We start from the raw sequence: 16,140 nt of genomic DNA on the forward strand, positions 1-16,140 counted from the left end.
GCAGCCGGTCCCCAAACACCAGCCGGGGACCGGCCCACAAGAGGCGGCAGCCAGTCCCCAAACACCAGCCGGGGACCGGCCCACAAGAGGCGGCAGCCAGTCCCCAAACACCGGCCGGGGACCGGCCCACAGGAGGCGGCAGCCGGTCCCCAAACACCGGCCGGGGACGGGCCCACATGAGGCGGCAGCCAGTCCCCAAACAAAAGTCGGGGACCGGCCCACAGGAGGCGGCAGCCAGTCCCCAAACACAAGCCGGGGACCGGCCCACAGGAGGCGGCAGCCAGTCCCCAAACACAAGCCGGGGACCGGCCCACAGGAGGCGGCAGCCGGTCCCCAAACACAAGCCGGGGACCGGCCCACAGGAGGCGGCAGCCAGTCCCCAAACACAAGCCGGGGACCGGCCCACAGGAGGCGGCAGCCGGTCCCCAAACACCGGCCGGGGACCGGCCCACATTAGGCGGCAGCCAGTCCCCAAACAAAAGCCGGGGACCGGCCCACAGGAGGCGGCAGCCAGTCCCCAAACACAAGCCGGGGACCGGCCCACAGGAGGCTGCAGCCAGTCCCCAAACAAAAGCCGGGGACCGGCCCACAGGAGGCGGCAGCCGGTCCCCAAACACCAGCCGGGGACCGGCCCACAAGAGGCGGCAGCCAGTCCCCAAACACCAGCCGGGGACCGGCCCACAAGAGGCGGCAGCCAGTCCCCAAACACCGGCCGGGGACCGGCCCACAGGAGGCGGAAGCCGGTCCCCAAACACCGGCCGGGGACTGGCCCACAAGAGGCGGCAGCCAGTCCCCAAACACCGGCCGGGGACCGGCCCACAGGAGGCGGCAGCCGGTCCCCAAACACCGGCCGGGGACCGGCCCACAAGAGGCGGCAGCCAGTCCCCAAACACCGGCCGGGGACCGGCCCACAGGAGGCGGCAGCCGGTCCCCAAACGCAAGCCGGGGACCGGCCCACAGGAGGCGGCAGCCAGTCCCCAAACACAAGCCGGGGACCGGCCCACAGGAGGCGGCAGCCAGTCCCCAAACACAAGCCGGGGACCGGCCCACAGGAGGCGGCAGCCAGTCCCCAAACAAAAGCCGGGGACCGGCCCACAGGAGGCGGCAGCCAGTCCCCAAACACAAGCCGGGGACCGGCCCACAGGAGGCTGCAGCCAGTCCCCAAACACGCAAGCCGGGGACCGGCCCACAGGAGGCGGCAGCCAGTCCCCAAACACAAGCCGGGGACCGGCCCACAGGAGGCGGCAGCCAGTCCCCAAACAAAAGCCGGGGACCGGCCCACAGGAGGCGGCAGCCAGTCCCCAAACACAAGCCGGGGACCGGCCCACAGGAGGCTGCAGCCAGTCCCCAAACACGCAAGCCGGGGACCGGCCCACAGGAGGCGGCAGCCGGTCCCCAAACACCGGCCGGGGACCGGCCCACAAGAGGCGGCAGCCAGTCCCCAAACACCGGCCGGGGACTGGCCCACAGGAGGCGGCAGCCGGTCCCCAAACACCGGCCGGGGACCGGCCCACATGAGGCGGCAGCCAGTCCCCAAACAAAAGTCGGGGACCGGCCCACAGGAGGCGGCAGCCAGTCCCCAAACAAAAGCCGGGGACCGGCCCACAGGAGGCGGCAGCCGGTCCCCAAACACAAGCCGGGGACCGGCCCACATGAGGCGGCAGCCAGTCCCCAAACAAAAGCCGGGGACCGGCCCACAGGAGGCGGCAGCCAGTCCCCAAACACAAGCCGGGGACCGGCCCACAGGAGGCTGCAGCCAGTCCCCAAACACGCAAGCCGGGGACCGGCCCACAGGAGGCGGCAGCCAGTCCCCAAACACAAGCCGGGGACCGGCCCACAGGAGGCTGCAGCCAGTCCCCAAACACGCAAGCCGGGGACCGGCCCACAGGAGGCGGCAGCCAGTCCCCAAAAACCGGCCGGGGACCGGCCCACAGGAGGCGGCAGCCGGTCCCCAAACACCGGCCGGGGACCGGCCCACATGAGGCGGCAGCCAGTCCCCAAACAAAAGTCGGGGACCGGCCCACAGGAGGCTGCAGCCAGTCCCCAAACACGCAAGCCCGGGACCGGCCCACAGGAGGCGGCAGCCAGTCCCCAAACACCGGCCGGGGACCGGCCCACAGGAGGCGGCAGCCGGTCCCCAAACACCGGCCGGGGACCGGCCCACATGAGGCGGCAGCCAGTCCCCAAACAAAAGTCGGGGACCGGCCCACAGGAGGCGGCAGCCAGTCCCCAAACACAAGCCGGGGACCGGCCCACAGGAGGCGGCAGCTGGTCCCCAAACACAAGCCGGGGACCGGCCCACAGGAGGCGGCAGCCGGTCCCCAAACACCAGCCGGGGACCGGCCCACAAGAGGCGGCAGCCAGTCCCCAAACACCAGCCGGGGACCGGCCCACAAGAGGCGGCAGCCAGTCCCCAAACACCGGCCGGGGACCGGCCCACAGGAGGCGGCAGCCAGTCCCCAAACACAAGCCGGGGACCGGCCCACAGGAGGCTGCAGCCAGTCCCCAAACACGCAAGCCGGGGACCGGCCCACAGGAGCAGCAGCCAGTCCCCAAACACCGGCCGGGGACCGGCCCACAGGAGGCGGCAGCCGGTCCCCAAACACCGGCCGGGGACCGGCCCACATGAGGCGGCAGCCAGTCCCCAAACAAAAGTCGGGGACCGGCCCACAGGAGGCGGCAGCCAGTCCCCAAACACAAGCCGGGGACCGGCCCACAGGAGGCGGCAGCCGGTCCCCAAACACAAGCCGGGGACCGGCCCACAGGAGGCGGCAGCCGGTCCCCAAACACCAGCCGGGGACCGGCCCACAAGAGGCGGCAGCCAGTCCCCAAACACCAGCCGGGGACCGGCCCACAAGAGGCGGCAGCCAGTCCCCAAACACCGGCCGGTGTTTGGGGACTGGCCCACAGGAGGCGGCAGCCGGTCCCCAAACACCGGCCGGGGACGGGCCCACATGAGGCGGCAGCCAGTCCCCAAACAAAAGTCGGGGACCGGCCCACAGGAGGCGGCAGCCAGTCCCCAAACACAAGCCGGGGACCGGCCCACAGGAGGCGGCAGCCAGTCCCCAAACACAAGCCGGGGACCGGCCCACAGGAGGCGGCAGCCGGTCCCCAAACACAAGCCGGGGACCGGCCCACAGGAGGCGGCAGCCAGTCCCCAAACACAAGCCGGGGACCGGCCCACAGGAGGCGGCAGCCGGTCCCCAAACACCGGCCGGGGACCGGCCCACATGAGGCGGCAGCCAGTCCCCAAACAAAAGCCGGGGACCGGCCCACAGGAGGCGGCAGCCAGTCCCCAAACACAAGCCGGGGACCGGCCCACAGGAGGCTGCAGCCAGTCCCCAAACACGCAAGCCGGGGACCGGCCCACAGGAGGCGGCAGCCAGTCCCCAAACACAAGCCGGGGACCGGCCCACAGGAGGCTGCAGACAGTCCCCAAACACGCAAGCCGGGGACCGGCCCACAGGAGGCGGCAGCCAGTCCCCAAACACCGGCCGGGGACCGGCCCACAGGAGGCGGCAGCCGGTCCCCAAACACCGGCCGGGGACCGGCCCACATGAGGCGGCAGCCAGTCCCCAAACAAAAGTCGGGGACCGGCCCACAGGAGGCGGCAGCCAGTCCCCAAACACAAGCCGGGGACCGGCCCACAGGAGGCGGCAGCCGGTCCCCAAACACAAGCCGGGGACCGGCCCACAGGAGGCGGCAGCCAGTCCCCAAACACAAGCCGGGGACCGGCCCACAGGAGGCGGCAGCCAGTCCCCAAACAAAAGCCGGGGACCGGCCCACAGGAGGCGGCAGCCGGTCCCCAAACACCAGCCGGGGACCGGCCCACAGGAGGCGGCAGCCGGTCCCCAAACACAAGCCGGGGACCGGCCCACAGGAGGCGGCAGCCAGTCCCCAAACACAAGCCGGGGACCGGCCCACAGGAGGCGGCAGCCAGTCCCCAAACAAAAGCCGGGGACAGGCCCACAGGAGGCGGCAGCCAGTCCCCAAACACAAGCCGGTGACCGGCCCACAGGAGGCTGCAGCCAGTCCCCAAACACGCAAGCCGGGGACCGGCCCACAGGAGGTGGCAGCCAGTCCCCAAACACAAGCCGGGGACCGGCCCACAGGAGGCGGCAGCCAGTCCCCAAACAAAAGCCGGGGACCGGCCCACAGGAGGCGGCAGCCAGTCCCCAAACACAAGCCGGGGACCGGCCCACAGGAGGCTGCAGCCAGTCCCCAAACACGCAAGCCGGGGACCGGCCCACAGGACGCGGCAGCCGGTCCCCAAACACCGGCCGGGGACCGGCCCACAAGAGGCGGCAGCCAGTCCCCAAACACCGGCCGGGGACTGGCCCACAGGAGGCGGCAGCCAGTCCCCAAACAAAAGTCGGGGACCGGCCCACAGGAGGCGGCAGCCAGTCCCCAAACACAAGCCGGGGACCGGCCCACAGGAGGCGGCAGCCGGTCCCCAAACACAAGCCGGGGACCGGCCCACAGGAGGCGGCAGCCGGTCCCCAAACACCAGCCGGGGACCGGCCCACAAGAGGCGACAGCCAGTCCCCAAACACCAGCCGGGGACCGGCCCACAAGAGGCGGCAGCCAGTCCCCAAACACCGGCCGGGGACCGGCCCACAGGAGGCGGCAGCCGGTCCCCAAACACCGGCCGGGGACCGGCCCACAAGATGCGGCAGCCAGTCCCCAAACACCGGCCGGGGACCGGCCCACAGGAGGCGGCAGCCGGTCCCCAAACACCGGCCGGGGACCGGCCCACAGGAGGCGGCAGCCAGTCCCCAAACAAAAGCCGGGGACCGGCCCACAGGAGGCGGCAGCCGGTCCCCAAACACCAGCCGGGGACCGGCCCACAGGAGGCGGCAGCCGGTCCCCAAACACAAGCCGGGGACCGGCCCACAGGAGGCGGCAGCCAGTCCCCAAACACAACCCGGGGACCGGCCCACAGGAGGCGGCAGCCAGTCCCCAAACAAAAGCCGGGGACAGGCCCACAGGAGGCGGCAGCCAGTCCCCAAACACAAGCCGGTGACCGGCCCACAGGAGGCTGCAGCCAGTCCCCAAACACGCAAGCCGGGGACCGGCCCACAGGAGGCGGCAGCCAGTCCCCAAACACAAGCCGGGGACCGGCCCACAGGAGGCGGCAGCCAGTCCCCAAACAAAAGCCGGGGACCGGCCCACAGGAGGCGGCAGCCAGTCCCCAAACACAAGCCGGGGACCGGCCCACAGGAGGCTGCAGCCAGTCCCCAAACACGCAAGCCGGGGACCGGCCCACAGGACGCGGCAGCCGGTCCCCAAACACCGGCCGGGGACCGGCCCACAAGAGGCGGCAGCCAGTCCCCAAACACCGGCCGGGGACTGGCCCACAGGAGGCGGCAGCCAGTCCCCAAACAAAAGTCGGGGACCGGCCCACAGGAGGCGGCAGCCAGTCCCCAAACACAAGCCGGGGACCGGCCCACAGGAGGCGGCAGCCGGTCCCCAAACACAAGCCGGGGACCGGCCCACAGGAGGCGGCAGCCGGTCCCCAAACACCAGCCGGGGACCGGCCCACAAGAGGCGACAGCCAGTCCCCAAACACCAGCCGGGGACCGGCCCACAAGAGGCGGCAGCCAGTCCCCAAACACCGGCCGGGGACCGGCCCACAGGAGGCGGCAGCCGGTCCCCAAACACCGGCCGGGGACCGGCCCACAAGATGCGGCAGCCAGTCCCCAAACACCGGCCGGGGACCGGCCCACAGGAGGCGGCAGCCGGTCCCCAAACACCGGCCGGGGACCGGCCCACAAGAGGCGGCAGCCAGTCCCCAAACACAAGCCGGGGACCGGCCCACAGGAGGCGGCAGCCAGTCCCCAAACACAAGCCGGGGACCGGCCCACAGGAGGCGGCAGCCAGTCCCCAAACAAAAGTCGGGGACCGGCCCACAGGAGGCGGCAGCCAGTCCCCAAACACAAGCCGGGGACCGGCCCACAGGAGGCTGCAGCCAGTCCCCAAACACGCAAGCCGGGGACCGGCCCACAGGAGGCGGCAGCCAGTCCCCAAACACAAGCCGGGGACCGGCCCACAGGAGGCTGCAGCCAGTCCCCAAACACGCAAGCCGGGGACCGGCCCACAGGAGGCGGCAGCCGGTCCCCAAACACCGGCCGGGGACCGGCCCACAAGAGGCGGCAGCCAGTCCCCAAACACCGGCCGGGGACTGGCCCACAGGAGGCGGCAGCCGGTCCCCAAACACCGGCCGGGGACCGGCCCACATGAGGCGGCAGCCGGTCCCCAAACAAAAGTCGGGGACCGGCCCACAGGAGGCGGCAGCCAGTCCCCAAACAAAAGCCGGGGACCGGCCCACAGGAGGCGGCAGCCGGTCCCCAAACACAAGCCGGGGACCGGCCCACATGAGGCGGCAGCCAGTCCCCAAACAAAAGCCGGGGACCGGCCCACAGGAGGCGGCAGCCAGTCCCCAAACACAAGCCGGGGACCGGCCCACAGGAGGCTGCAGCCAGTCCCCAAACACGCAAGCCGGGGACCGGCCCACAGGAGGCGGCAGCCAGTCCCCAAACACCGGCCGGGGACCGGCCCACAGGAGGCGGCAGCCGGTCCCCAAACACCGGCCGGGGACCGGCCCACATGAGGCGGCAGCCAGTCCCCAAACAAAAGTCGGGGACCGGCCCACAGGAGGCGGCAGCCGGTCCCCAAACACAAGCCGGGGACCGGCCCACAGGAGGCGGCAGCCGGTCCCCAAACACAAGCCGGGGACCGGCCCACAGGAGGCGGCAGCCGGTCCCCAAACACAAGCCGGGGACCGGCCCACAGGAGGCGGCAGCCAGTCCCCAAACACAAGCCGGGGACCGGCCCACAGGAGGCGGCAGCCAGTCCCCAAACAAAAGTCGGGGACCGGCCCACAGGAGGCGGCAGCCAGTCCCCAAACACAAGCCGGGGACCGGCCCACAGGAGGCTGCAGCCAGTCCCCAAACACGCAAGCCGGGGACCGGCCCACAGGAGGCGGCAGCCAGTCCCCAAACACAAGCCGGGGACCGGCCCACAGGAGGCGGCAGCCAGTCCCCAAACAAAAGTCGGGGACCGGCCCACAGGAGGCGGCAGCCAGTCCCCAAACACAAGCCGGGGACCGGCCCACAGGAGGCTGCAGCCAGTCCCCAAACACGCAAGCCGGGGACCGGCCCACAGGAGGCGGCAGCCAGTCCCCAAACACAAGCCGGGGACCGGCCCACAGGAGGCTGCAGCCAGTCCCCAAACACGCAAGCCGGGGACCGGCCCACAGGAGGCGGCAGCCAGTCCCTAAACAAAAGTCGGGGACCGGCCCACAGGAGGCGGCAGCCAGTCCCCAAACACAAGCCGGGGACCGGCCCACAGGAGGCTGCAGCCAGTCCCCAAACACGCAAGCCGGGGACCGGCCCACAGGAGGCGGCAGCCAGTCCCCAAACACAAGCCGGGGACCGGCCCACAGGAGGCTGCAGCCAGTCCCCAAACACGCAAGCCGGGGACCGGCCCACAGGAGGCGGCAGCCAGTCCCCAAACACCGGCCGGGGACCGGCCCACAGGAGGCGGCAGCCGGTCCCCAAACACCGGCCGGGGACCGGCCCACATGAGGCGGCAGCCAGTCCCCAAACAAAAGTCGGGGACCGGCCCACAGGAGGCGGCAGCCAGTCCCCAAACACAAGCCGGGGACCGGCCCACAGGAGGCGGCAGCCGGTCCCCAAACACAAGCCGGGAACCGGCCCACAGGAGGCGGCAGCCAGTCCCCAAACAAAAGTCGGGGACCGGCCCACAGGAGGCGGCAGCCAGTCCCCAAACACAAGCCGGGGACCGGCCCACAGGAGGCGGCAGCCGGTCCCCAAACACCAGCCGGGGACCGGCCCACAAGAGGCGGCAGCCAGTCCCCAAACACCAGCCGGGGACCGGCCCACAAGAGGCGGCAGCCAGTCCCCAAACACCGGCCGGGGACTGGCCCACAGGAGGCGGCAGCCGGTCCCCAAACACCGGCCGGGGACCAGCCCACAGGAGGCTGCAGACAGTCCCCAAACACGCAAGCCGGGGACCGGCCCACAGGAGGCGGCAGCCAGTCCCCAAACACCGGCCGGGGACCGGCCCACAGGAGGCGGCAGCTGGTCCCCAAACACCGGCCGGGGACCGGCCCACATGAGGCGGCAGCCAGTCCCCAAACAAAAGTCGGGGACCGGCCCACAGGAGGCGGCACCCAGTCCCCAAACACAAGCCGGGGAACGGCCCACAGGAGGCGGCAGCCGGTCCCCAAACACCAGCCGGGGACCGGCCCACAAGAGGCGGCAGCCAGTCCCCAAACACCAGCCGGGGACCGGCCCACAAGAGGCGGCAGCCAGTCCCCAAACACCGGCCGGGGACTGGCCCACAGGAGGCGGCAGCCGGTCCCCAAACACCGGCCGGGGACGGGCCCACATGAGGCGGCAGCCAGTCCCCAAACAAAAGTCGGGGACCGGCCCACAGGAGGCGGCAGCCAGTCCCCAAACACAAGCCGGGGACCGGCCCACAGGAGGCGGCAGCCAGTCCCCAAACACAAGCCGGGGACCGGCCCACAGGAGGCGGCAGCCGGTCCCCAAACACAAGCCGGGGACCGGCCCACAGGAGGCGGCAGCCAGTCCCCAAACACAAGCCGGGGACCGGCCCACAGGAGGCGGCAGCCGGTCCCCAAACACCGGCCGGGGACCGGCCCACATGAGGCGGCAGCCAGTCCCCAAACAAAAGCCGGGGACCGGCCCACAGGAGGCGGCAGCCAGTCCCCAAACACAAGCCGGGGACCGGCCCACAGGAGGCTGCAGCCAGTCCCCAAACACGCAAGCCGGGGACCGGCCCACAGGAGGCGGCAGCCAGTCCCCAAACACAAGCCGGGGACCGGCCCACAGGAGGCTGCAGACAGTCCCCAAACACGCAAGCCGGGGACCGGCCCACAGGAGGCGGCAGCCAGTCCCCAAACACCGGCCGGGGACCGGCCCACAGGAGGCGGCAGCCGGTCCCCAAACACCGGCCGGGGACCGGCCCACATGAGGCGGCAGCCAGTCCCCAAACAAAAGTCGGGGACCGGCCCACAGGAGGCGGCAGCCAGTCCCCAAACACAAGCCGGGGACCGGCCCACAGGAGGCGGCAGCCGGTCCCCAAACACAAGCCGGGGACCGGCCCACAGGAGGCGGCAGCCAGTCCCCAAACACAAGCCGGGGACCGGCCCACAGGAGGCGGCAGCCAGTCCCCAAACAAAAGCCGGGGACCGGCCCACAGGAGGCGGCAGCCGGTCCCCAAACACCAGCCGGGGACCGGCCCACAAGAGGCGGCAGCCAGTCCCCAAACACCAGCCGGGGACCGGCCCACAAGAGGCGGCAGCCAGTCCCCAAACACCGGCCGGGGACCGGCCCACAGGAGGCGGAAGCCGGTCCCCAAACACCACCCGGGGACCGGCCCACAAGAGGCGGCAGCCAGTCCCCAAACACCAGCCGGGGACCGGCCCACAAGAGGCGGCAGCCAGTCCCCAAACACCGGCCGGGGACCGGCCCACAGGAGGCGGAAGCCGGTCCCCAAACACCGGCCGGGGACTGGCCCACAAGAGGCGGCAGCCAGTCCCCAAACACCGGCCGGGGACCGGCCCACAGGAGGCGGCAGCCGGTCCCCAAACACCGGCCGGGGACCGGCCCACAAGAGGCGGCAGCCAGTCCCCAAACACCGGCCGGGGACCGGCCCACAGGAAGCGGCAGCCGGTCCCCAAACGCAAGCCGGGGACCGGCCCACAGGAGGCGGCAGCCAGTCCCCAAACACAAGCCGGGGACCGGCCCACAGGAGGCGGCAGCCAGTCCCCAAACACCGGCCGGGGACCGGCCCACAGGAGGCGGCAGCCGGTCCCCAAACACCGGCCGGGGACCGGCCCACATGAGGCGGCAGCCAGTCCCCAAACAAAAGTCGGGGACCGGCCCACAGGAGGCGGCAGCCAGTCCCCAAACACAAGCCGGGGACCGGCCCACAGGAGGCGGCAGCCGGTCCCCAAACACAAGCCGGGGACCGGCCCACAGGAGGCGGCAGCCGGTCCCCAAACACAAGCCGGGGACCGGCCCACAGGAGGCGGCAGCCAGTCCCCAAACAAAAGCCGGGGACCGGCCCACAGGAGGCGGCAGCCGGTCCCCAAACACCAGCCGGGGACCGGCCCACAAGAGGCGGCAGCCAGTCCCCAAACACCAGCCGGGGACCGGCCCACAAGAGGCGGCAGCCAGTCCCCAAACACCGGCCGGGGACCGGCCCACAGGAGGCGGAAGCCGGTCCCCAAACACCAGCCGGGGACCGGCCCACAAGAGGCGGCAGCCAGTCCCCAAACACCAGCCGGGGACCGGCCCACAAGAGGCGGCAGCCAGTCCCCAAACACCGGCCGGGGACCGGCCCACAGGAGGCGGCAGCCAGTCCCCAAACAAAAGTCGGGGACCGGCCCACAGGAGGCGGCAGCCAGTCCCCAAACACAAGCCGGGGACCGGCCCACAGGAGGCTGCAGCCAGTCCCCAAACACGCAAGCCGGGGACCGGCCCACAGGAGGCGGCAGCCAGTCCCCAAACACAAGCCGGGGACCGGCCCACAGGAGGCTGCAGCCAGTCCCCAAACACGCAAGCCGGGGACCGGCCCACAGGAGGCGGCAGCCAGTCCCCAAACACCGGCCGGGGACCGGCCCACAGGAGGCGGCAGCCGGTCCCCAAACACCGGCCGGGGACCGGCCCACAAGAGGCGGCAGCCAGTCCCCAAACACAAGCCGGGGACCGGCCCACAGGAGGCGGCAGCCGGTCCCCAAACACAAGCCGGGGACCGGCCCACAGGAGGCGGCAGCCGGTCCCCAAACACCAGCCGGGGACCGGCCCACAAGAGGCGGCAGCCAGTCCCCAAACACCAGCCGGGGACCGGCCCACAAGAGGCGGCAGCCAGACCCCAAACACCGGCCGGGGACCGGCCCACAGGAGGCGGAAGCCGGTCCCCAAACACCGGCCGGGGACCGGCCCACAAGAGGCGGCAGCCAGTCCCCAAACACCGGCCGGGGACCGGCCCACAGGAGGCGGCAGCCGGTCCCCAAACACCGGCCGGGGACCGGCCCACAAGAGGCGGCAGCCAGTCCCCAAACACCGGCCGGGGACCGGCCCACAGGAGGCGGCAGCCGGTCCCCAAACGCAAGCCGGGGAACGGCCCACAGGAGGCGGCAGCCGGTCCCCAAACACAAGCCGGGGACCGGCCCACAGGAGGCGGCAGCCAGTCCCCAAACACAAGCCGGGGACCGGCCCACAGGAGGCGGCAGCCAGTCCCCAAACAAAAGCCGGGGACAGGCCCACAGGAGGCGGCAGCCAGTCCCCAAACACAAGCCGGTGACCGGCCCACAGGAGGCTGCAGCCAGTCCCCAAACACGCAAGCCGGGGACCGGCCCACAGGAGGCGGCAGCCAGTCCCCAAACACAAGCCGGGGACCGGCCCACAGGAGGCGGCAGCCAGTCCCCAAACAAAAGCCGGGGACCGGCCCACAGGAGGCGGCAGCCAGTCCCCAAACACAAGCCGGGGACCGGCCCACAGGAGGCTGCAGCCAGTCCCCAAACACGCAAGCCGGGGACCGGCCCACAGGACGCGGCAGCCGGTCCCCAAACACCGGCCGGGGACCGGCCCACAGGAGGCGGCAGCCAGTCCCCAAACACAAGCCGGGGACCGGCCCACAGGAGGCGGCAGCCAGTCCCCAAACAAAAGCCGGGGACAGGCCCACAGGAGGCGGCAGCCAGTCCCCAAACACAAGCCGGTGACCGGCCCACAGGAGGCTGCAGCCAGTCCCCAAACACGCAAGCCGGGGACCGGCCCACAGGAGGCGGCAGCCAGTCCCCAAACACAAGCCGGGGACCGGCCCACAGGAGGCGGCAGCCAGTCCCCAAACAAAAGCCGGGGACCGGCCCACAGGAGGCGGCAGCCAGTCCCCAAACACAAGCCGGGGACCGGCCCACAGGAGGCTGCAGCCAGTCCCCAAACACGCAAGCCGGGGACCGGCCCACAGGACGCGGCAGCCGGTCCCCAAACACCGGCCGGGGACCGGCCCACAAGAGGCGGCAGCCAGTCCCCAAACACCGGCCGGGGACTGGCCCACAGGAGGCGGCAGCCAGTCCCCAAACAAAAGTCGGGGACCGGCCCACAGGAGGCGGCAGCCAGTCCCCAAACACAAGCCGGGGACCGGCCCACAGGAGGCGGCAGCCAGTCCCCAAACACAAGCCGGGGACCGGCCCACAGGAGGCGGCAGCCAGTCCCCAAACAAAAGTCGGGGACCGGCCCACAGGAGGCGGCAGCCAGTCCCCAAACACAAGCCGGGGACCGGCCCACAGGAGGCTGCAGCCAGTCCCCAAACACGCAAGCCGGGGACCGGCCCACAGGAGGCGGCAGCCAGTCCCCAAACACAAGCCGGGGACCGGCCCACAGGAGGCTGCAGCCAGTCCCCAAACACGCAAGCCGGGGACCGGCCCACAGGAGGCGGCAGCCGGTCCCCAAACACCGGCCGGGGACCGGCCCACAAGAGGCGGCAGCCAGTCCCCAAACACCGGCCGGGGACTGGCCCACAGGAGGCGGCAGCCGGTCCCCAAACACCGGCCGGGGACCGGCCCACATGAGGCGGCAGCCAGTCCCCAAACAAAAGTCGGGGACCGGCCCACAGGAGGCGGCAGCCAGTCCCCAAACACAAGCCGGGGACCGGCCCACAGGAGGCGGCAGCCAGTCCCCAAACAAAAGTCGGGGACCGGCCCACAGGAGGCGGCAGCCAGTCCCCAAACACAAGCCGGGGACCGGCCCACAGGAGGCTGCAGCCAGTCCCCAAACACGCAAGCCGGGGACCGGCCCACAGGAGGCGGCAGCCAGTCCCCAAACACAAGCCGGGGACCGGCCCACAGGAGGCTGCAGCCAGTCCCCAAACACCGGCCGGGGACCGGCCCACAGGAGGCGGCAGCCGGTCCCCAAACACCGGCCGGGGACCGGCCCACAAGAGGCGGCAGCCAGTCCCCAAACACCGGCCGGGGACCGGCCCACAGGAGGCGGCAGCCGGTCCCCAAACGCAAGCCGGGGAACGGCCCACAGGAGGCGGCAGCCGGTCCCCAAACACAAGCCGGGGACCGGCCCACAGGAGGCGGCAGCCAGTCCCCAAACACAAGCCGGGGACCGGCCCACAGGAGGCGGCAGCCAGTCCCCAAACAAAAGCCGGGGACAGGCCCACAGGAGGCGGCAGCCAGTCCCCAAACACAAGCCGGTGACCGGCCCACAGGAGGCTGCAGCCAGTCCCCAAACACGCAAGCCGGGGACCGGCCCACAGGAGGCGGCAGCCAGTCCCCAAACACAAGCCGGGGACCGGCCCACAGGAGGCGGCAGCCAGTCCCCAAACAAAAGCCGGGGACCGGCCCACAGGAGGCGGCAGCCAGTCCCCAAACACAAGCCGGGGACCGGCCCACAGGAGGCTGCAGCCAGTCCCCAAACACGCAAGCCGGGGACCGGCCCACAGGACGCGGCAGCCGGTCCCCAAACACCGGCCGGGGACCGGCCCACAGGAGGCGGCAGCCAGTCCCCAAACACAAGCCGGGGACCGGCCCACAGGAGGCGGCAGCCAGTCCCCAAACAAAAGCCGGGGACAGGCCCACAGGAGGCGGCAGCCAGTCCCCAAACACAAGCCGGTGACCGGCCCACAGGAGGCTGCAGCCAGTCCCCAAACACGCAAGCCGGGGACCGGCCCACAGGAGGCGGCAGCCAGTCCCCAAACACAAGCCGGGGACCGGCCCACAGGAGGCGGCAGCCAGTCCCCAAACAAAAGCCGGGGACCGGCCCACAGGAGGCGGCAGCCAGTCCCCAAACACAAGCCGGGGACCGGCCCACAGGAGGCTGCAGCCAGTCCCCAAACACGCAAGCCGGGGACCGGCCCACAGGACGCGGCAGCCGGTCCCCAAACACCGGCCGGGGACCGGCCCACAAGAGGCGGCAGCCAGTCCCCAAACACCGGCCGGGGACTGGCCCACAGGAGGCGGCAGCCAGTCCCCAAACAAAAGTCGGGGACCGGCCCACAGGAGGCGGCAGCCAGTCCCCAAACACAAGCCGGGGACCGGCCCACAGGAGGCGGCAGCCAGTCCCCAAACACAAGCCGGGGACCGGCCCACAGGAGGCGGCAGCCAGTCCCCAAACAAAAGTCGGGGACCGGCCCACAGGAGGCGGCAGCCAGTCCCCAAACACAAGCCGGGGACCGGCCCACAGGAGGCTGCAGCCAGTCCCCAAACACGCAAGCCGGGGACCGGCCCACAGGAGGCGGCAGCCAGTCCCCAAACACAAGCCGGGGACCGGCCCACAGGAGGCTGCAGCCAGTCCCCAAACACGCAAGCCGGGGACCGGCCCACAGGAGGCGGCAGCCGGTCCCCAAACACCGGCCGGGGACCGGCCCACAAGAGGCGGCAGCCAGTCCCCAAACACCGGCCGGGGACTGGCCCACAGGAGGCGGCAGCCGGTCCCCAAACACCGGCCGGGGACCGGCCCACATGAGGCGGCAGCCAGTCCCCAAACAAAAGTCGGGGACCGGCCCACAGGAGGCGGCAGCCAGTCCCCAAACACAAGCCGGGGACCGGCCCACAGGAGGCGGCAGCCAGTCCCCAAACAAAAGTCGGGGACCGGCCCACAGGAGGCGGCAGCCAGTCCCCAAACACAAGCCGGGGACCGGCCCACAGGAGGCTGCAGCCAGTCCCCAAACACGCAAGCCGGGGACCGGCCCACAGGAGGCGGCAGCCAGTCCCCAAACACAAGCCGGGGACCGGCCCACAGGAGGCTGCAGCCAGTCCCCAAACACGCAAGCCGGGGACCGGCCCACAGGAGGCGGCAGCCGGTCCCCAAACACCGGCCGGGGACCGGCCCACAAGAGGCGGCAGCCAGTCCCCAAACACCGGCCGGGGACTGGCCCACAGGAGGCGGCAGCCGGTCCCCAAACACCGGCCGGGGACCGGCCCACATGAGGCGGCAGCCGGTCCCCAAACAAAAGTCGGGGACCGGCCCACAGGAGGCGGCAGCCAGTCCCCAAACAAAAGCCGGGGACCGGCCCACAGGAGGCGGCAGCCGGTCCCCAAACACAAGCCGGGGACCGGCCCACATGAGGCGGCAGCCAGTCCCCAAACAAAAGCCGGGGACCGGCCCACAGGAGGCGGCAGCCAGTCCCCAAACACAAGCCGGGGACCGGCCCACAGGAGGCTGCAGCCAGTCCCCAAACACGCAAGCCGGGGACCGGCCCACAGGAGGCGGCAGCCAGTCCCCAAACACCGGCCGGGGACCGGCCCACAGGAGGCGGCAGCCGGTCCCCAAACACAAGCCGGGGACCGGCCCACAGGAGGCGGCAGCCGGTCCCCAAACACAAGCCGGGGACCGGCCCACAGGAGGCGGCAGCCGGTCCCCAAACACAAGCCGGGGACCGGCCCACAGGAGGCGGCAGCCAGTCCCCAAACACAAGCCGGGGACCGGCCCACAGGAGGCGGCAGCCAGTCCCCAAACAAAAGTCGGGGACCGGCCCACAGGAGGCGGCAGCCAGTCCCCAAACACAAGCCGGGGACCGGCCCACAGGAGGCTGCAGCCAGTCCCCAAACACGCAAGCCGGGGACCGGCCCACAGGAGGCGGCAGCCAGTCCCCAAACACAAGCCGGGGACCGGCCCACAGGAGGCGGCAGCCAGTCCCCAAACACGCAAGCCGGGGACCGGCCCACAGGAGGCGGCAGCCAGTCCCCAAACACCGGCCGGGGACCGGCCCACAGGAGGCGGCAGCCAGTCCCCAAACACAAGCCGGGGACCGGCCCACAGGAGGCTGCAGCCAGTCCCCAAACACGCAAGCCGGGGACCGGCCCACAGGAGGCGGCAGCCGGTCCCCAAACACCGGCCGGGGACCGGCCCACAAGAGGCGGCAGCCAGTCCCCAAACACCGGCCGGGGACTGGCCCACAGGAGGCGGCAGCCGGTCCCCAAACACCGGCCGGGGACCGGCCCACATGAGGCGGCAGCCAGTCCCCAAACAAAAGTCGGGGACCGGCCCACAGGAGGCGGCAGCCAGTCCCCAAACAAAAGCCGGGGACCGGCCCACAGGAGGCGGCAGCCGGTCCCCAAACACAAGCCGGGGACCGGCCCAC

This window comes from Urocampus carinirostris, chromosome 20 (genome assembly GCF_059441175.1).
Source record: "Urocampus carinirostris isolate Australia breed hairy pipefish chromosome 20, RoL_Ucar_1.0, whole genome shotgun sequence".
In the NCBI taxonomy this organism is placed as follows: Eukaryota; Metazoa; Chordata; class Actinopteri; order Syngnathiformes; family Syngnathidae; genus Urocampus; species Urocampus carinirostris.